General features: G+C 41.9%; 1 pseudogene; it reads right to left on the bottom strand.

The window, feature by feature from the left end:
- Window positions 1-10,262: 10,262 nt before the first annotated feature.
- LOC109156256 overlaps window positions 10,263-23,052 on the bottom strand; it is a 33,616-nt pseudogene continuing 20,826 nt past the window's right edge.

Here is a 23,052-nt window from a genome sequence, read left to right as displayed (position 1 = left end):
TCAAAGCTGAGCGGGACCTCTCCGAGCAGGTCGCCCAACAGGCGATCGGGGAGGCAGCCGAGCTCAAGGCTCGCCAGAACGACCCGGATAAGCTCGCCCAGCATCTTTTCCAAGACACCAAATCGGGCGCTCGCTTTCTCCAGTCCGTTCGAGGCACAGAGGTCGGGGAGAAGCTGATATGGACGTTTGGCCGGTGGGCTTACAAAACCGGTCAGCGGAAAATGCGTGATCAGACCAAGAAGATCATGGAGCAAGCCCTTGAAGGGGATGATCTGCAGTTGGTCTTGACCACCCTCCCCGACGAAGTAGCCGACCCGGGGCCAGCACCTTTTGATCCAAAGGATCGGGCCGCGGCGAGTGGGGCTGAAGCCGGCCCAAGCGGGGAGGAAACGCCGAGGAAGGGCGATGCCGAGGCGAAGAAGTAGAGTAGTTTTTAATTCTGCTTCTTTTGTAAGTGACATCAATCGGGAACCCGGTCCCGAATTTGTACCGGGCACTCTTTTTCAATTAATGAAACTCGTTTTTTGTTAAACTTGCGTCGCTCGTCCCTCCTTCTGTATCTTTATTTTTGTTCATGCACAGGCCGACCCTTAATGCTCGATCTCATGGCCTTTTGGCCCGGTCCTGCATTACTCGACCCGCTCGACGCTCGAGATTTCAACGTCCAACTGGCCAACCTGATCGGGTTTACCCGATCTCCAGGCCTTGTCAGAAATCTTGAGATTACCCAAGCCTCTACGTCCGGGATATCTCCGAACAACGGACTTAAGTCAACGTCATATTGGCCAACCCGATCAGGTTTACCCGATCTTCAGGTGTTGACGAAATTTTGAAAATAGGTAAGCCCCCGATAGCCGAGTTTCCCCGAGCGATGGGCCTACGGCTCGAGCGATGGGCCTACGAACACGGTAAGCCCCCGATAGCCGAGTTTCCCCGAGCGATGGGTCTACGGCTCGAGCGATGGGCCTACGGACACTCCCTTATCCCAGCCCCCACACTATTGTGCTCTCATGGCACGAGTGAGTGCAATAGTGGACAAGAGGTGATCAGATCGGGGAATTATGCTGTGTGCTCCTGGCTTCCCCGATCAGTGGCGTGACTCGCATGTCCGCCGATGTGGAGCGCATTTGACCGGTCGATAGATTCGCCCGGTCGATGTAACTTGGAGATGAATTGATCTGCGTGCACCGAAGGTAGAGAAAATAACCGACCGGGCCGCCACATGCAAGCGGTCGAGCAATCACCGATCGTATATACATTAAAACCTTCCCGCTCGCAGGCGGTTAAACAAATATTTACAATCATAAAGCTTAATTACAACCGACGACCGGGACCTACTCGCAGGTCAAGCCCCCACTTCGTCAAAAGTTACAAAAAATAGGCTTAATGCCTAAACATAACGAGGTGCTCGGAATTCCAAGTCCCCTCGATTACCCGACCGGTTGTCGTCTCCAGTCGGTACGTGCCCGGCCGTATGACCGCGCTAATGATATATGGCCCTTCCCAGTTCTGAGCTAGTTTTCCGCCCTCTAAAGGTTGACTGGCCTCCCTTCGTCGTAGAACGTAATCCCCCACTTGAAAATAGCGAGGATTGACCCGAACGTCCTTTGAACTTTTGACACGCTTCTGGTATTCGGCCATCCGCCGGGCTGCTAGCTCTCGTTTTTCCTCGACCCCATCAAGATCCACGGCCATCGCATGTTCGTTTTCCTCCGCATTGTAGGTTCTCTCTCGATCGGTCGGGATCCAAGCCTCGATCGGGAGTCGGGCTTCAGCTCCATAAACCAGGGCGAAAGGGGTCTCCAAAGTAGCTTCCCTCGGGGTCGTCCGATAAGTCCATAAGACATATGGCAACTCATCGGCCCAACTACGACCTGCCGAATGCAGCTTCTTTTTTAGACCTTCCAAAATCGTCCGGTTTGCATTTTCCACTTGACCGTTTCCCTGCGGGTAAGCCACCGACGATCGGATGTGAGTCGTCCCGATCGTGGCCAAAAAGTTCTGGAAATACTGGCTTACGAATTGGCGGCCGTTGTCGCTGATGAGATGCACGGGCACACCAAAGCGGGAAATCACATTTCGCCAAAGAAAACGAGCACATTGCTGAGAGGTGATCGTGGCTAAGGGCTCGGCTTCTATCCACTTGGAGAAATAATCAATGGCGACAATCACGAACCTTCTCCGACCAGAGAGCTGAGGGAAAGGACCCAAGATGTGCACCCCCCACCTAGCGAAAGGAATGGCGGTCGTGACTGGCTGGTAGAAGGTTGCCGGTCGTCCAGGCATCCGGGCGAACAGTTGGCACGTCTCACATTCCCGAGCTAACTTTTCACAGTCTAGCTGGAGGGACGGCCAATAGTACCCGATCAGCATGATACGACGGGCCAGGGATCGGCCTCCTTGATGTGAGGAGCAAATTCTCGAGTGGAGTTCCTTCATGACTAAATCGGCCTCAAATGCGGTCAAGCAACGCATGAGAGGGCCTCCATATGATCGCCTATAGAGACGGCCGTTCAAAACTTGGAACCTCGGGGCTCTCAACTTGGCTTTTCGAGCACGCTGGGGGTCATCTGGAAGTCGACCGTGCTCGAGGAACTCCTTCAGATCGGTGATCCAATTATCTTCTACCGGTTGGATCGGATTGACCGGTAGGCGATGGATGCTGTGTCTCGGGATCACCAAAATCCGAGCTATTTTCGACATGTGTTCCGGGGCGTCTTGAGCCAATTTAGATAAGATATCTGCGTCGGCATTATCCAATCGGGGTATGTGTCGGACGGTATACCCCCGGAACTGAGCGAGCTTCTCCATGGCAAGATCTCGGTAAAGCTGCAGACGCTCTCCATTGACTTCATAATCCCCGAGAACTTGCCCGACCACGAGCGCGGAATCCGTTTGAGCCCGAATGTATTCAACCCCCAAATCCCGAGCACATTATAAGCCATTAACAAAGGCTTCGTATTCGGCTTCATTATTGGTTGGGTGGAACTGATACATGAGAGCAAAATAGACTTTGAATCCTTCTGGGCTCGTGACCACCACTCCTCCTCCTGCTCCCTTCTTGCTACTTGACCCATCAGTAGCCAACGACCACCACTCGGCCTCGGGATCCGCAACCTCGGGAGGTCGGGTATCCCGGGCGGTGCACTCGACCAAGAAATCAGCAAGGGCCTGACCTTTGATAGCTGGTCTTGGTCGGTATTCGATCGCATATTGGGTCAGCATTAGCGCCCACTTGACTAGGCGGCCGGATGATGAAGCGGTTCGGAGGACTGGCCCGATCGGCTGATCGGTCAACACGCGAATTGCTCGACCTTGGAAGTAGGGAGCCAACTTCTTCGCGGCAATGTACAAGGCGTAGACGACCTTCTCTAGCCGGGAGTACCGGAGCTCGGGACCATGTAGCGCGTGGCTTACATAGTACACCGGTCGCTGGACCCCTTCCGGATCGGTTCGGCACAACACTGCGCTTACTGCGCGATCGGACACGGCGAGGTACACGTCTAGCTCTTCTCCGAGCTCAGGCTTTGAGAGCACGATCGGTGACATGAGATATTCCTTCAGCTCGTCAAAAGCCGCTCGGCACTCTTCATCCCAGACGAATCCATTAACCTTCCACAATACCTTGAAGAAAGGTAAAGCGCGCTCGGCTAGCTTGGAGAGGAACCGGCTGAGGGCCGCCAACCGGCCGGTCAATTGCTGGACTTCCCGAACGGTGGAAGGTGGTTGCATGTCCAGAATCGCTTTTACTTTGGCCGGGTTGGGCTCAATTCCTCTCTTGGTCATCATATAGCCGAGGAACTTGCCGGTCTGAACCGCGAATGTGCACTTGGTCGGGTTCAGCCGCAACTGGTACTTCCTCATGATCTGGAAGCACTCCTGGAGATCCCGAGTGTGGTCGGATCGGTCCCGACTCTTGACCAGCATGTCATCGATGTAAGCTTCCATCGTTCGGCCCAATAGATCGGCAAAGAGCATGTTGACCATCCTCTGGTAGGTCGCTCCTGCGTTCCGGAGGCCGAATGGCATCACTCGGTAACAATACAGCCCGTCCGGGGTCACGAAGGCTGTCTTGCTCTCATCTTCATGGTGCATCATGATCTGATGGTACCCCTTGAAGGCATCCATGAAGCTCATTAGTTCGGCCCCGGCCGTCTCGTCGACCATCTGGTGAATGCTCGGTAGAGGATACGGGTCGAGCGGACAGGCCTTGTTGAGGTCCGTAAAATCGATGCACATCCTCCATGCTGGGGGCTTAGGAACAAGAACGATATTTGCCACCCACTCGGGATAAACCACCGGACGGATGTGCTCGATCGCCGCCATCTTTTTGACTTCTTCTCTGACAAATCCGCGGCGATCGGAGGAAAGGTGTCGTGTTTTCTGCACGACCGGCTTGGCTGTGGGATCGACGGCCAATTTGTGACAGATGACCGATCGATCGATCCCGGGCATGTCTTCAGGCCCCCACGCAAAGATATCAGCATACTCCCAGAGTATGGCCAAAACTTCCGCTCGAAGCTCGGGGGTGAGGGCTCGGCCAATCTTGATCTTCCTATCCGGGCGGTCCTCGGACAGGGGAACTTCTTCTATTTCTTCGGAAGGCTCGGGTTGTTCCTTCCGATCCTTAGCCTCCTCCTTGGCTATGGTGTTCACCCGGGAAGACGGACCGGAGTCGCGTCTATTAACCGCTCGGGTGTAACATTTTCGGGCGGATTGGACATCGCCACGGACCACACCGACCCCATTAGAGGTGGGGAATTTCATGCACAAGTGGGGCATAGAAATTATCCCACCGATCTTCATAATGGCGGGTCGGCCCAAGATAATGTTGTGGACGCAATGGAGGTTGACCACAACAAATTCTAGCTCCGTTTGGATCGACTTTGGAGGTGCGCCGATCTCGACCAGGAGCGTTATTTTTCCCTCGGGGTAAATAAGAGCCCCGGTAAATCCTGACAGTGGTACACCGACCGGAGTCAGCTCCTTCCTGTCGAGGCCAAGCTTCTCAAAAACGTCCAAGTATAGGACGTTCACGCTGCTGCCCGTATCGACCATAACCCTCTGGACGTCCGTCCCCTTAACGTCAATCGTGACCACGAGTGCCTCCATGCCATGGTCACTGCTGATAGGTTGGTCCTCGAGGGTGAAGGTTATGGGTTCCATTTTCTGCCTTTTGCCGGTCTCTCGGGAATCCACTATTGCGACCGGGCAATTAGTCCTCGGCCGGGATGCGTCTTCCAGCCCACCAAAAATGACATGGATGGTAGGCTTTCCGGACGGGCGGCTACCAGACGGAGGGTCAGGGTCCCGTCGGTCATCATGACGATCGTCCCTTCGATCATCTCTTCGGTCCTGACCTGACCGATCGGAGCGGTGATGAGAACGCCTGTGATCTCTCCGATCGGTATTCTTCTTGTTGTCCTCTCTCTTCCCCACACACTTGTCCAATTTTCCCAGGTTGAGCAGATCTTCCAACAATTGGCGCAAGTGGGTACACTCCTCTGTGTCATGGCCGGCACATCGATGATAAGCACAGTGCTTACTCTTGTCAGGGCCGTCTCGATCGGGATGGGGGAGTTTGATGAGATTGCAGGACTGGGCGTACTGCATGGCCTCCGCTGCGGATCGGTTCAAGGCCGTAAACTCGCCAGGCCTGGTGCGGGATCGGGGATTGTCATCTCCCGACCGATGTTCCGCCCGGCCGGCCGGTTTACGGGACGAAGAGCCGACCTCCTGCAAGCGCTTTACGGCGTTCGCCTCGCCGACGTTGGCATAGTCTGTGACCCTCCGAAGGGCCTCCTCATAAGTGGTCGGGGGGTGTAGGATGAAGTCTTGATACAAATGTCCCGCCCGGAGGGAGATGTGAAGCATGTGGATGGCGGTCGCATCGTCCATGGGCTCGACCTCCCCGACCGCTGCTTTCCATTTGATGAGGAAATCGGTCAAGCTTTCCCCTTCTAGCTGCTTGGCCTTCTCAAGATACATGTAGGACTTTCTCACCACTTTGGAAGTGATGAACTTCCTTACAAATTTGATCGCCAGGGTCTCAAATTTATCGATCGACCCCGGTTGCAGGGTTCGGAACCACTCTGCTGCCCGACCGGTGAGGGTCGAGTAGAAGGCCCTGCACATCACGGCGTCCGAAACGCCCTTCAGCATCATGTTGCTGAAAAAATCATTCACGTGGGCCTCAGGATCTGCCCGTCCGTCATAACTCTTCTCTCCAGAGACCTTCAAGTCGAGCGGGTAAGGCTGGGCCATTACCGCTGCTGTGAAAGGCGTCTGGTGCAGGGTCGATTGGTTGACCGGGGGCGTTGCAGGGTACGCATTCCTGAGTTGCGCAACTTCAGCCTGGAGGTTGTAGAGCAATCCTCGGGTTTCGCTGAGCTCGGCGGTTTGGACGGCTTGGGCTGTTTCCCGAGCGCGTCGCCGTCGGTGTGATCTCGACCCGCTATGCCCAGATGAAGCCTCCTGACTAGCCTCCTGCATGTGCACGTCTTCCGGTTGGCGATTCGGATCTTGGGGTCCCAATCTTTGCCGCATTTCCGGTCGAAGACGGTCAAAAGCTACCGCTCGGGCAACTTCCTCAGGGTCCTCCGCTTGGGCGGGAACCTCTTCTGCTTGCTGGGCCTGCCGTGGTGCCTCCATCGCAACAGCACCCCCCGACCCCAACCGCGAACGAGCCGAGCGTCGAGCCCGGGAAGTGGGCTGATGCTGCGGCTCTACCTGAGCGGCCGGGTATACTGGAGGGGCGGCGGCTGGAGCCGTGTACGCAGGCGTGAACGGTGGGTAACCAACCGGAGGAGTGTAGTACATCGGTTGGCCTGGCCAATACCCATACGGTTGAGGTGGGACCGGGTACGGATACTGACCGGGATACATCATTGGTTGCGGGTATTGCTGACCGGGCGTCTGAAATCCCGGTTGTATGTAGTTCACCGGCTGTTGGGCGGCCGGGTATGTGTTTGATGGATGCGAGGGCGAGAGGTTGAGGTTCAGATCGATCGTCTGACCTTGCTGTTGGGTAGCGTGATGGTCAGATGAGCTCGCCGCATCGGCTTGGTCGTCGGCGAAGTTGTTGTATGCCCACGGATACATTGTTGCAAAGAGACCGAGTGCTCGTCAAGACGTAGCTTTGTTGCACGGGTCCCCACAGACGGTGCCAAAATGATACTGCAAATTATACGTAAGCAATATGAAATAACTCGAGACCAATTAAAGCAAGTAAATGTCTTTATTGATCACGGTAGAGGCCCTAAGTACAATCTACTTGGTTGCTCTGAGTACCGACTGACTGCGGTCGGGATTCTCTAACAACAACCTATCGATCGTCCAAAAGTCCCTTACACTGTAGCTACCGTGGGTATTTATAGCCGTTATGCCGGGGACAGGATTCCAGCCGTTCGGCATGTCCTCCACGTAGCCACCACGTGTCATCCTCCCGGGTGCCCTGCCTGTCGATGTAGAGAGCCGCCACGTGTCCTTCGTCAGCTCTCTCGCCAAAGGGCTACCGCTCGGTGGTTGACCTCATCGTTCGGGCAACTCCCGGTCGGACCCCGACCGGGTTCTTCACAAGGAGCCCGACCTGTTACCTGCAAAGACAAAGAGAAAAGGACAAGGCATCTCGGTCGTGGTGAATCTATGTCGGTCGGGATATTCCCTACCAGCTGGTTAGACCAAGGTAAACTCAATTTACTCATAGGTCAATCCGATACCTTAACCCATATGACCATTCAAAGGGCTAGCCAAGACCTGGGTTTACTCACCCATTTTGCTCATAATCATTAAGGGGCTGGCTAAATCCGGACTCATTCAAACCATTTAAAGGGCTGGTAGGCCACCTGAGCTAGTCTTGACTCGACCGACTACTTGATTGATCAGGAGTTTTTTTTTTTTTTTTTACAATACATTTCGTCACATATACATTCAACATCCTGCCTACTTTTTGTTACAATGTTTCAATAACATAGCACAACAATTGACTACTTTCGAATTCAATCACCACCAGCTTGTTTTGCAACATAAGCAAATATGTCGTGTATGCCCTGCCTTCAGACATAGTGGCTGCCATTTGTAACCGAACAGCTTCCAGTTTCCGAAGCCGTCTCGAGCTCGTGATTTGGAAGGCATCCGCAGGCTACCTCATCTGGCCGACCACACAACCGGCAACCCACCGCACGCATCCCTGGGCCGACCACCGGGTGAGTGAGAGACCGAGGATAGGATCGATTACCTAAATACTGAGCAGTCGGGGGAAGCAACTCCAAAACATTTTCGTGCTGAGCCATTACCATCACATATATTGGCGTTTGAACCTTCTTGTGCGAATGCATTTAGAATTAAATTTTGCTTCTATAGCTGATTGAACACGATTCGATCGAGTCCCTTTGTCTGTCTAGACTCTGCTCTCTTCCTATCATCACCATGTATTCCGATTTGTGCCTACTTGTTTTTGCAAAAACGCATTCAAAATGTTTTTGCCTACTTCTCCGGCAAGTCCATCTTTTACACCATGTTTTCCGGCGAATGCAATGAACTTAGGCTTAGGTATCTATCTTCTCCTTCCTCCCAAACCTCAAGCAATTCACGTTCCCCGAATGCACCACAAATTCCTCTACATTCATTTCAGTCAAGAACCACAAACAGACATTTTTGTATTTTTGCAAAAATTCTTCAAACAGTTGAGCTCCCATGGATGAAAATCCACATTCTATAGGAAGGAAACTCAAAAATCAAAATTTATATCAAGTCCACTTCCTCACCCAATCTCGATGCTCAAGAGACAGGACAAAGCGTCATTCACAGAGAAAAAAAAAAAAAAAAAAAAAAAAAAAAAAAGAATGAAGTAATAATTAAGTAAAAAGTTCAAAAAGATACGCAATTTATATCCACGCTTGGAATTGGCCATTGAGAAAAAACGAGTGAGTTCGCCGGAGTGCAGAAAGTCAGCCGTTAAGAGTCGCAACTGATTTCCTCACGCGGGAAACGGAAGATAGATAACAGAGTGGCACTTCTCCATGCAGGAAAAGAAGAAAAGAGTAGTGAAATTATTAAAATACTCTTATTATTTTATTTATTAATATTTTTTGTCACATTTGGCCGGTAATTTGGTTGGCGTGACCAAAATTGATAAGAATTGCATAGTCAGTCAAGGTACTAAATTAATATTTTTGAAAGTCAAGTGTTGCAATTAACACAAGTTCAATAATCAGTGGACCAAAATTGAAATTTATTCTTTATATTATTAAACATAAATTATATCAATTGAAAATTTTTATCAAGACGAATAAAACAAGGTTAATATTAAATATATATTAATTAAAAATTGAAAATACTCCAGTCGTGGCTTTGATTCTTCATATCTATAGATATCTCGAGTCTTTGTTCATCCATATCTTCTTATTGTATAGGAGAATACAAAGGCAGTAGGGATTTTTAGAAGTTCAATTTAATTTGTGTTATTGTATACAAGGTAGTAGTTCATATTTTTTTTTTTATAACTAGTGAATGTGTATGAAGAATATCAGACGAAGAACAAAGCTGTTTGCTAAAGAGAGGTGAAGAAATGTTCAGATGGGATGAAAAAAATGTAGAATAGTCAGAGTACATAAAAGGTAAAAATGTAAACGGAGTTAACTTTTGTTCATTGTCTTTAAGTACGTGCCAAATAAAAATAGGACATTCATTTTCGAACAGATGGAGTACTATATATGAAGGTAAGCAAGGAATTATTTTTAGAAGGGTATTGTCCTGATGTCTATCACACTGATTGAAAAGTTGCATTTAGCAACTAAGAGCTAAACACATACGCGCGCGCACACACACCGATTTTTATGCCTATCCCACTAGCCTACAAGATTCTTAACATGTGTAAGAACGCATTAGGTGATTTGTGAATTCTATCTCAAGATCCCAATTGGCATAACGAATGAAAGACATGCTTCATTAGGTATTCTCTTGTGAAATTATATCTTTAGGGCTAAAACATGGAATATGTTTATCAATTACAAAGTAAATTATACCCATTCCAACTAGTCAAAAAATCCACAACACAAATGCAATCAATAAGACAAATTTGTTGCTAGTACTAGACAATTATATTCCAATACTGTATTGAAGAAGCTCAATACACATGACAAATCATTAATAACGTCCAAAATAATATTCGGTAATTGAGATAGAAACATTAACAACATTTAGTACTTGTAAAGCCTAACCCTAGGTCAAATAAAAGAGGGCCAATTATGAATAACAATTTTTTAAGTACTTGTGAACTTGGTCACCGCCTTGGTTCCCTCAGAAATTGCATGTTTAGCTAATTCGCCAGGCAATACAAGCTTGGCAGCGGCCTGAATCTCTCGGGAAGTGATCGTTGGCTTCTTATTATAGTGGGCAAGCTTGGTAGCCTCTTGTGCCAATTTCTCAAAGATGTCATTGATGAAGCTATTCATGATCCCTATGGCCTTACTAGAGATCCCAAGGTCGGGGTGGACATTCTTCAGCCCCTTGAAGATGTAGGTCTTGTAAGACTCAATGTTCTTCTTCGTCTTTTTCTTCTTCTTATCGCCTGAAGCGGCGCCGACGTCCTTGGGAAGCTTCTTCCCAAGCTTGGGCTTCTTTTCCTCTATTGCCTTCTCGCCTACAATGGCATTCTTTTCCTCTGTCGATTTCTTCTCGATTGGCTTCTTGTTTGTTTTTTTTAGTGCCATTGTATCAAGATTTCTACAGAAAAAATCTAGGGTTTGTTGAAAAGAAGAAAATGGGATTTTAGGTGATGGCGAAATAGTGAGTTTCGATGAGAGGTTTATATAGAAGCTGATGATGAAACCTAATTGGCTATGTAAGGTATGTGTGGATTGATGAGGTGGAAGGATATGGAGTGTTTGATGATGCTTTTGAATGCGATGGTAAATCAACGCTGGAGATTAACTGCTTAAAGTAGGATTTGTGTTTTTCAATTTTCAGGTATGGATGGAAGGAATTTTTGGAGATTTCAATTTGGCGCCTTTAGTTTTCAATTTGGCGCCTAAGACAACTGGGCCGAGCTTCTAGCCCATGGAAATAACAATATTTGGGGGTCCATCGTGATTTGTGGCCGACACAGATAATTATATCGTGAATCATGGTCTACATTACAGGATAGACTACTAACATACATATTTATTTTTAGTATACTTAAAATTTTACTTTTAGTATGCTATGGGTTCGGTTTTATTATACTATATAGGTTCATTTTTAGTATAATATCTAAAAAAAAAATGTTCGGTAAACTAAATTGGCTGTGCGATGCACGTGCGGATTTAAGAGGTGGAATATTGGATGACGATTTTGAACGCGATGACAAATGAATGCTGGGAATTAATTCCTTAAAGTAGGATTTGCACTTTTCAAATTAAAGTCGGGGTATAGAGGGAGGGTGTTTTCAAATATTTTCATTTGGCGTGTTTAGTTTTCAAAGAGTTTTTTTATTTGCGCCTTATTATGATTTTTTTAATTCCTTTTATATCATTTTGTTTATTTTATGTATTTATATATTTTGTTACATACTTCTATATAAGTTTTTTATTATTAAACATATAGTCTATCATTTTAAAATTTTTATCAAGACGATTAAAACAAGAATAATATTAAATATATATTAATTAAAAATTAAATTATCTCCAACTAGTTTGAAAACCCACAACACAAATGCAATTAAGAATACAAATTTGTTGCTAATACTAGACAATTATATTCCATTTTTGCATTCAATAAGCTTAATGCACATAATAAATCACTAACATTCAAAATAATATTTGGTAATTGAGATAAAACACTAACAACATTTAGTACTTGTAAACCCTAACCTTGGGTCAAATAAAAGAGGGCCAATATTGAATAACAATTTTTAAGTACTTGTGAACTTGGTCACTGCGTTGGTACCTTCGGAAATGGCATGTTTAGCTAATTCACGGGGTATTGTAGCCAATTTGGTGTTTTCTGTGCCATTGTATCAAGATTTTTACACAAATAACATCTCCAAAAAAAAAAAAAAAGTGGTTTGATGAGTAGAAGAAAATGGGATGCAAGACGATGGCGAAAGGATGATGAGTTTCAATAAAGTTTATATAGAAAGTGATGATGAAACCTAATTGGCTGTGTGAAGCACATGCGGATTGATGACGTGTAAGATTATGGAGTGTTGGGTGACGATTTTGAACGCAATGAAAAATGAATACGGAATATTAATTCCTTAAAGTAGGATTTTCACTTATCAAAGTCTGGGTATAGAGGAAGGGAGTTTTCAAATATATTGATTTGACACCTTCAGATTTCGAAGATTTTCTTTACTTGCACCTTATTATTATTTTTTAAAATTCCTTTTATATCATTATTTTTATTTTTATGTATTTATATATTTTGTTAAATACTTCTACATAATTTTTATATTATTAAACATAAATTATATAATTTGAAATTATTTATCAAGACGATTAAAACAAGATTAATATATATATATATATATATATATATATATATATATATATATATATATATATATATATATATATATATATATATATTAAAAATTAAATTTCCTAAACCACAAATTTTTAAAAAATAAATTGTATTAAAATATTATTATTTATATCACAAATTATATTGTATATTAAACTAATTAAGTTCAAACTAATAACTTTTAAAATTTAGAAAATTAAAATTATTTTACTGTAGAATAGCATTTGGTGTAAAATTTAGTGTAATAGGTTAGAGATGAATAGATATAAAGTGTGTGCATATCTGGTCTCTGACAACGAGCAACAAGTAAGCCAAAATGGAGAATAGCTTGCCTCTAGTCGTCCGGTGGCGGTTGTCTCTGGTCTTAGGCATAGATAGTTAGATATTAGATTATTATTGTTGTTGTTGCTATTATTATTGTTGTTGTTGTTGTTGTTGTTGTTGTTGTTGTTATTATTATTATTATTATTATTATTATTGTTGTTGTTGTTATTTTTATATTAAAAAAAATACTCAACGGTGTTCTATTCGGTCTACTAAAACGTTGTACCGAACTACACGGTACATTACCGAACCAAACCGTCCACCCATATCAATTACAATGTAAATTATACCCATTCCTACTAGTCTAAAAACCCACAACACAAATGCTATTAAGAATACAAATTTATTGCTAATACTAGACTATTATATTCCATTTCTGCATTGAAGAAGCTTAATACACATGACAAATAACTAACATTCAAAATAATATTTGGTAATTGAGATAAACCATTAACAACGTTTAGTACTTGTAAACCCTAACCTTGGTTCAAATCAAAGAGATCCTGTTGACATTGAAATTTTGATAAATATGATTAGCTTTTAATTTAGTATATTTGAAATATTTTAGATAATATTGATATTATCTAATTTGTTAATTAGATAATATCAAAAGAATTTGAACCTATCAAAACTCTTCTATCATACCGCTATAAATAGGACATCTTATTTCTATGTATTGATCCTAGGAAATAATCATGCATGTAAACATTCTGAAAATATTATTCAGAGATCACAATAAAAATGTGATCCTAAAAGTAAAAGCTCCTCCTCCAATCATACATGTTGATCCAAACCTCCATTTAAACCCGGAGGCCCTTCAACGAAGAACAAGTTATATATACAAGCCCTTCTTTGAAGATCAAACCACTTGAATTCCGTAGGCCCTTCAATGGTGGAATGTTCAATGCATCCAATTGAAGAATCAGAGGATCATCCAGAGACTTGTACCCACCCGCATGATTACTTCACATGTAACCGGAATTTTAAATTTCTAAATATAATTCAATTTTCTTTATTGACAAATTCCCATTGTAGATGAAAGCTGCAAAAGTAAATACACACATATATAAGGCAGAAATTACATATATAAGGCAGAAATTAAAGTTGAGAGTTACTTGAGGGTTGTTGGTCTGCTCTTGGATGGTTGGGGATGCAAAGTAGTGAATATGAGCTATTATTTATAGTTGCAGAATGAGAAATTTTAGGGTGTGTTTGGTTCGCACATAGGAATCGGAATCGGAATCGGAATGGGTATCAAATACTTGGTAATGTTAATGGGTTTTGGTGAAAGTATTTAACATGTTTGGTAGTAGGGTGGAATGGGAATGGTTACTAATAGGAGTGCTTGAAAATGAATAAGGGAGTGAAACCCTTATTGTATTTGGGTATGAGTTTTTCAATTGATGGAGTATTCGAAACCCATAGTAGTGTTCTAAAAACCTATCAACCAAACAACAACAATCACTTTCATACCCATTCCTATGGGCAAAACCCATCAACCAAACACATCCTTAGTGTGTCTGGACTCCAATTTTGTTTATTAATCCATATCAAGTTCTAATTTTGTGGTTAATTATGCGGCTAAGATCGTTGATAGAATTGTGACGTACGAGAGGGAAGTAAGGAACAAGGAGAGGGAAGTAAGGAACATTGAGATTTCAGGAGCGAACCGTGTGCACCATGCAAGGTGCACACGGAATTGGATCCATAATTTCTATACTATAGATCCATAATTACTATACTATAAATTCATAATTTTTATACTGTAGATTCATAATTTATAAACTGTAGATTCATAATTTCTATACCATAGTTTCATAATTTCTAAATTGTTTAGTTATCAAATTATGAACATATAATTCAGTGATTTGTGAAGAGTAAATACCCAAAATGGTCCCTCGACTATAGCTAAATTCACAAATTGGTCATCGACTTTTAATTTTAACCAATTAAGTCTTGCAATTTTAACACGATTTAGTCCTCCGTCTATTTGACCGTTTGTTGACTGTGATATTTGAGGATATATATGTAATTTCATGGTCCATCGTCGGTTTTTTAAGGTTCCGGTTACATTTCTAGCGGATCTTCCTGCTTGTAAACGCAGTGGTAGGGTTTATTGTCGACGCCCTTGTGCGTGCGGACCACGTGCATGAGCCGGTACTTGGCCCGACATGAATCGCACTTCTTGTTGGACACGAAAATCGCGGCGCCACCCTGTAGACTCAGACACGGTTGTTTGTGGCGTTGGACCTGATGAAGATTGCAAATTGAGTTGTAGCGCCGACAATGATGAATTATGCGAAGGTGTTTGTGCAGTGGATTGTGTCGTGGCAGTAGGTGAAGGCTAGGCGGTAGAGTGTGTCATGACAGTAGATGAGGGCGGCTGGGCAGTGGCTTGTGGCTGGGCGATAGACTGTGTCACGACAGCGGATGAGGGCGGGCGGCGATGAAATTACATATATATCCTCAGAGATCACGGTCAACAAATGGTCAAATAGACGGAGGACCAAATCGTGTTGAAATTGCAAAGTTAAGGACTTAATTGGTTAAAATTGAAAGTTGAGGACCAATTTGTGAATTTAGCTATAGTTGAGAGACCATTTTGGGTATTTACTAATTTGTGAATTACAGAGTTCAAAAATTGAGAATATGAACATTGAAAATTATGAACATAGAGTTTTGTAATTGTGAATATAGAGTTCAATAATTTTGAATTTATAGTATAGAAATTATGAATCTATAGTATAGAAATTATGGATCTATAGTATAGAAATTATGGATTCAATTCCGTGTGCACCATGCATGATGCACATGGTTGCACAACATAATTTGCCAAGATTTCGTGCATTGGCTAAGATAAGTTTCAGATTCTAAAAAGTTAATTCAGCTAAAAATTAAAGATTTAAAAATTGGCTAAAAATATCAATCATTATGGTCCACACAAGTTGTATGAACCAAGTTTGGTATATTGTAAAACAATGTACATTCAGTACAAAAATAATGTACATTGTATTCGGAGGGTGTACATTATTTTTGTACTGAGTGTACATTATATTGTATAATGTACATACAGTACAAAAAGAATGTACATTTAGTACTCCATATATTAAAAATGTACTTTTTATTTATGGTCCACCCAATAATTTGTGAAAAAAAAAATGAAATGGCACGTAATTCAAGTGGAGTCGGAAAAACTATTAAATGTTGGCCTGAAGTAAAGAAACAAATTCAGCTAGGAAAAAACAAATGTAATGGGATTATAAGCATGTTCTGGGCTTTTGAAGTACATTTTTTATTGCGCCATTGCCCGGGTCAAGTTGCGAATTCAAAAAGAAAAAGTTAATGTTAAAGATTGAAAAGTTGGCTAAAAATGAAATGGGCGTTTGATTGTTGGACTCTCGGACTACTACGGTTCATTTTGATACTACATTCCCTCTGCATTTAAGACACATCAAGCAAGTCTCAAAAGGACAATTTGTAAGCATCGAAAATTTAAATGTTGTTATTGGGCCGTGGTGGATATTTAATTATTAAATTAATTACTTTAATTGGGCTAATTGGACTGATATTTATTTAACTGGATATTGGATTATTTGGCCCAAGATGATGAAATATTTAATAAAGTTGGACCAGCCTATTTGGATCAGTTGGGCTGCTTAAATTGACGAGTTTGACTTGATTTTTGGCCCATCAAGATTATATGTGGATTATATAATTTTGAAGAAATTTGGATATTTGATATTATTTGAAAATTTGATGAGATAATGAATCTGGATGCAATGGTGTCCCGATACATTCCTTAATTTAATTAAAATAATTAAATTAAATTATGAATTATGAGTTGGTTAGAGATTTCTTCTCTACACTCACCACTATAAATAGTGGTTTCATTTTCAAAAATGAGAGTTCTAAAGATCTACATACCGAAGCTCTGCCGGAATCTCGTCAGGATATCGTCTGGAACACGCTCGCAGTGTATACTACGCTGAGGAACACATCATTTGAACACCGGAAGCCGCATATTAGCACTTCACTGAAGAACAAGCTACTTAACTCCGGAGGCCCTTTAGCCAGGAACTACTTCCAGTTCAACATACTCTGAACACGACACACTTCCTACTCGGCATACTTTGAACTCGGTATACTTCCAATTTAACATACTCAGAACCATGGTTGCTGTAGGCGCTAGGTGCTAGTCGGGCGGCCGGGCAGCGCCTAGCGCCTAGGCGGAATCTAGGCGGCGCTAGGCGGGCACCAAAAAAATTAAAAAAAAATTGTGACAAATTTGTAGTTTGACAATTTTAATGAGGTTGTTTTCAACATTCAATCAAATAACACATCTAAATAAATGAAATAATGATAATTTACAAGTCATAACGTCATAATAATATTAAAATCAATAATTAATGAAAGACGACATCGGTCAAAATTGAACAAAATCGGTAAAAAATGGTCAAAATCGGACGAAATCGGTTGACTCGGCCGAGTTTGACCGCCCAGGCGGCCGGCCGAGTTTTGGCCGCCTTTAGGCCAAAACAGCAAGGCTCGGTGCCGCCTAGCACCTAGGCGACCGAGTTTTGCAACCATGCTCTGAACTCGGCACACCTCCAATTCGACATACTCCGAATTCGACACACTTCTAATAGGCATACTTCTAGTAGAGAATCAAAAGACTTCTCCTATATAGAGATTGTATCCCTTCCCGTTTGATACATACTACTTGTAATCGATACCTTGAATTTTGAATATATACAATTCATGTTTTTCGAGTTTACAGGGCCAATAAAGAATAACAATTTTTAAGTACTTGTGAACTTGGTCACCGCCTTGGTTCCCTCAGAAATGGCGTGTTTAGCTAATTTGGTGGTTATTATAGCCAATTTGGTGTTTTCTCTACCATTATGATGCTGGACAAGGAAAACAGGAAGAACACAAACACTAGAACTCAAACTCAAAGACTTTCAATTATATTCAACTTAAACAGCTCAACACAAAAGTCTGTTTAAATAGACAATTAAGAAAATTGAAGAGTTGCAAATAATAAAAGCATGCATGGGAACTACAAAATAAACATAATGAGAATAATAACACTTAAAGCTAATTCAGATTTTCCGTAAAAAGTGGCCACCAAACTCTATGTCTCTTAGACTTCATGCATGTGACCATTTCTCTACTATTTCCTCAATTCCTGTTCCGCATCATTCTCCCTTGGTTGCAAAAGACTCGTCCCGAGTCGTCAAAATACATTCTCCCTTGGTTGCAAAAGACTCGTCTGGAGTCGTCAAAATACAGTGTTACCTCATTGGAGTGATATATGAAAATATAGCATAGTACCTTCAAATTTCCTTTTTCACTATGGAAAAAACATAATTAATTGTTTTTTTTTTCATACCTTAAAATAACCATATCTCTTAAGATTCAATCTGTGAGATATTCTTGCAGACGCAAACTTCTTTCTTAAAAAGAGCATAACCTCCCTGCTAATTGTAAAAACTTGTTTGCCATGAAATGCCTGGTCCTATGTTTACCGCCAGTAGATATTATCTTGTCTTTGATTTCCCTTTGTATCATGACATTTTTTGAAGCTTCAATCTTCAAATCTCTAGAATTCTCTTGATGCCAGTAACCATTAGCAGACATGGGTTGTTTTGCGTACACAGCAGCACCAATGACCTCCCACCTTACAATGTCTTCATAACTTTTATCAACCTCCATTGTGTACTTTTTTGGTTGAGTTTCAATTTCCCAGCCAAGGTGCCGATCAAGGACGTTGGAATTGATGTTATGGCAGTTTCCATCATCAATGGTAAGCTTACACACTTTACCGAACATGCTGCCGTAGGCCCTAAAGATGTTGTGTTTGTTGGGACTAAAGATGTTGTGTTGGTTGGGACTCTTCTCTTTTGCATATAAAAGGCGTTGCATACAAGAATTCAAAGGATCTCCTACTTCTGCTGCAACTTTAACGTTGAATTCCCCATAGACATTCCCTTCTCCATCATCCTCAACATATTCTTTTGTGAGATTAGCAGATATTCGAACTCTACACTCGTCTGAGCAATGATTATCTAGCTCCCCACAGTTGAAACAATTTCCAATTATCAGTGTGGTGTTAGAGTTCTGGTATGGTTTCTTTGTAGAGGCCTCGCCACTCGACTTTGTTGAAGGGGTTATTCTAGATGGGTCTGCATTATTTGTGGCTACAGACTGGAAATTGCAAGAATTGTTGTAAATAGTGTGTTGTAGTGTCTCATAATTTAAAGACCATGGGTGTACAATTGTTGGCGGCTTTTGTTGGTTGGATTGTGAAACAATAGCTTCAGCTTGCAAAGCCATATTGTAAGCCTCGTCTACGGACCAAGCATGATTTTGGCTCATCTTTTCTTGTATGGCACATCTCAAACCGTTTATATAACGAGCAGCTTGTTGTTCCGAAGTTTCAAAGAGATTGCAACATGCCGCTAGCCAAAAGAACTTTTCAGTGTATTAAATCACTCTGGAATCCTTGGAAGCAATTCTGATATTGATTAAACAAATGTTGTTGATAGTCAGGTGGTAGAAATCTACTCATCAAAAATTTTCTCATTTTCCTCCATGATCTTACTGGAGATTTCCCTTGGTATCTCCTATTATTTTGCAACATATCCCACCAGGCAGAGGCTCCCCCTCTCAGTTTACACCCAACATATTTGGCTTGCTTGTCATGGGGGATTTCCAGCATGTCTAAATAGTGTTCCACTTCAAAGCACCAGTCCAAAAAGGCTTTTGCGTCCACATTGCCATTAAAAGTGTTTAGCTCAAGATTTGGATGGTAATGGAGATGTTGTCGATGTCTGTTTCTACTCACGTGCTTTGCCGGCGGATTCCAGTCATTGATAATGCCCGGAGTTGCACCATTACCTTCTAATTGAATATTTATTTTTGCAAGAATGTTACAAATTTCTTGAAACTCGTGATTAACATTCTCACTATATACTTGAAAAGCTGCCCGAAGGCAATCCATTCCACGGTCACCGCCGAAGGATGGGTTGTTACCCTTGTTGTTGATATCGCCTTGTGCCATCTTGGGTCGTGACAAGTGGAGAGGGCTATGCCGCTATCTCGGTTGTCGCCTAGGAAATTGAGGCTCTGATACCAACTGATGCAGGACAAGGAGAACAAGAAGAACACAAACACTAGAACTCAAACTCAAAGACTTTCAATTATATTAAACTTAAACAGCTCAATACAAAAGTCTGTTTACATAGACAATTAAGAAAATTGAAGAGTTGCAAATAATAAAAGCATGCATGGGAACTACAAAATAAACATAATGAGAATAATAACACTTAAAGCTAATTCAGATTTTCCGTAAAAAGTGGCCACCAAACTCTATGTCTCTTAGACTTCATGCATGTGACCATTTCTCTACTATTTCCTCAATTCCTGTTCCGCATCACATTATATCAAGATTTCTATATAAATAACTTCCGTAGAAAAAAAAATCTATGGTTTGATGAGTAAAAAAGAAATGGGATGCAAGATGATGGCGAAAGGATGTGTTTCAATGAGGTTTATATAGAAAATTATGATGAAACTTAATTGGCTATGTGAGGCACGTGCGGATTGACAACTTAGATATCCGAATTGACCTTCTTGATCTTCATGAAAGTTGTAGATATTTTCGATGCCGATCCGTGGCCACTTGAATCACCTCGATCGGACACTTATAGCTCTAGATATGATTTTTCTTCCGAAATGTCGCTGAAATGTCCTAAAATTATTAATATGTTTGCTATTTTCTACAAATGTAACCAAAACTAGTCCTTGTCCCTAATTTTAATCAAATTAAGCTATTCTAAGCACATAATAGGTCTAAAGGACTCTAATTAAGCGAAATATGACTCTCAATTAACCCATAAAAGTGACACAATTTAACACTTATCATGTACGAGCTTCTTTGGTTGAGTCCAAGCCGAATCTTTTTAACATGTTTTTGGCATACTCTTCCTGAGATATAAACAATCCTGATTGGAGTTGCTTTATTTGAAGTCCAAGAAAACAAGTCAATTCTCCAATCATACTCATTTCGAATTGTACTCATGTTGCATAACTTCTATGAACTGTTCCGGGGCTAGTTCGAGATGTAGATCCGAAGATGATATCATCCATGTATACTTGTGTCACAATAATATGCTTCCTTGAAACTGAACGAGCAATGTTTGTCTGCCCCCTCTCTAATAGCCATTGTTGAGTATATATCAAGTCAGTCTCTCATAGCATGCTCGAGATGCTTGCTTGAGTCCATAGAGAGATTTCTTCAATTTGAAGATGTAGTCTGAGTGCTGTTGATCCTCAAAGCCTTTTGGCTGCGCTACATAAATGTCTTCGTGCAGGAAACTATTTAGAAAGGCTATTTTGATATCCATTTGATGGAGTTCAAATTTTAGAATGCACGACACTGCCAGTAGAAGCCGTATTGATTCTAGTCTTGCTACCGGAGTAAACGTCTCATCATAGTCAACACCTTAAAATTGATAGTATCCTTGTGCAACTAGTCTTACTTTGTTTCGGGTAACATTTCCATGCTCATTGATTTTGTTTCTGAAAATACATTTTGTGCCCACAACATTAACATTTGAAGAACAAGGAACTAGATCCCATACCTCATTCCATTCGAACTGCGCCAGTTTGTCTGACATTGCCTTACTCTAGTGTTCATTTGTGTGAGCTTCGTTGTAGTTCTTTGGCTCAATGAGGGATGTATAACATTGAACTTAATATGCATAACTTTGAAAACTAAATGAAGATACAGGTGCATAACTCTATGAAGCGCCTTAAAAAAAATTCCTTCATTCTGAGCAGTTGATATAGATTAGATCAATGGCTCAGATCTTACCATATTTTTTACCCGAGAGTTCCTCCGCATGTGAACGCTCCCATATATAGGGTGAGGATCATGTGAGGATCTAACCTTAGATGAGGACGTGAGGACTAATCTAGGCCAATAAATCAAAATAAAGCATGGCTGAGATTAAAGGGAACAAATCACACGAATTAAAGAAACAAATTCCTTTAAAATATTAAAAAATATAAATTGATGGGTAAATTAGTCTTATTAGAATCTGTGCATTACTATACAAACTATTGGCCATTTCTATACAGACTGTTGTGCATCGATAAGTCTATAGTTGTGCATTCAAACACCACCTAAAAATCCTACAATGGACATCTCAATGTCCTACGATGCACTAAACTATGTTCACTAATGCACAACTCACCACCCTACGGTGCACAACTTACAACACTAGGTTGCACAACCAGCACACACGAATGCACAATCATACTATCCAGGCATTTGTACTACACAACCATCCAAATATAGGCAATAATATATTCAAAAGAACGAGCGAAAAAAAATACCGATTACATTGCATGGGTGAACACTCAATCAATGATGAAGAAATCGTGGCTCCAAATCACAATGGTGGTGATCTAAAAAAATAGGAAACCAATTAAGGCAAGGATTACACATGCGTTCACACTTAAAAAAAAAATAGAAAAAGACACTACTACCCAAGGATCATGGGCCGCAGATGGTTGATAAGCACCTATAATTGGACCATGCAATTTGCATACAAATATTCTTTAATAAGTACGAGTAAGATAGCCTAGGTTCACAAGTACTAAAGGTTTTATCTTGAGAAATCTTGACAGAATTTAATCACACAAGCACTTAGGAAAATTAGTTTTAGGTAGGCATAATTTTTACCTCTAGAAGCCTAGAATACCTGAACAACTTAGAGTTGAAGACCCTTGATTGCTAATTCCTAAATTAATTGATGACCTGATGATGAGGCTAAAGTTTTTAATTATTTAGGGAAGGTTTTTTAATTATTTAGGGAAGGTAGGAGTGGTAACAGGGAGGTCATGCGAGGGGGAAAAGTAGAATTTATGGCTATCTCAAGATATATATATATATATATATATATATATATATATATATATATATATATATATATATATATATATATATATATAAGAGTGTTGTAATTTGTACGGAATGATATTTCAGGGTTAGGATACGCTAAGGGCAAACTCATAGATGTATATAAGATTATCGTAGCTAGGGTACATGTGTATGGTTTGGGCTAGGGATATTGTTGTATGTAATATGACTGTAACAATTTATATGGATACGTATGAATAAGGGAGGATGTTCTATAGGCTCATAAGTTTATATATATA

Source organism: Ipomoea nil, unplaced genomic scaffold, assembly GCF_001879475.1.
Source record: "Ipomoea nil cultivar Tokyo-kokei standard unplaced genomic scaffold, Asagao_1.1 scaffold2705, whole genome shotgun sequence".
Lineage (NCBI taxonomy): Eukaryota > Viridiplantae > Streptophyta > Magnoliopsida > Solanales > Convolvulaceae > Ipomoea > Ipomoea nil.
This window is presented reverse-complemented; position numbering and strand designations above follow the sequence as displayed.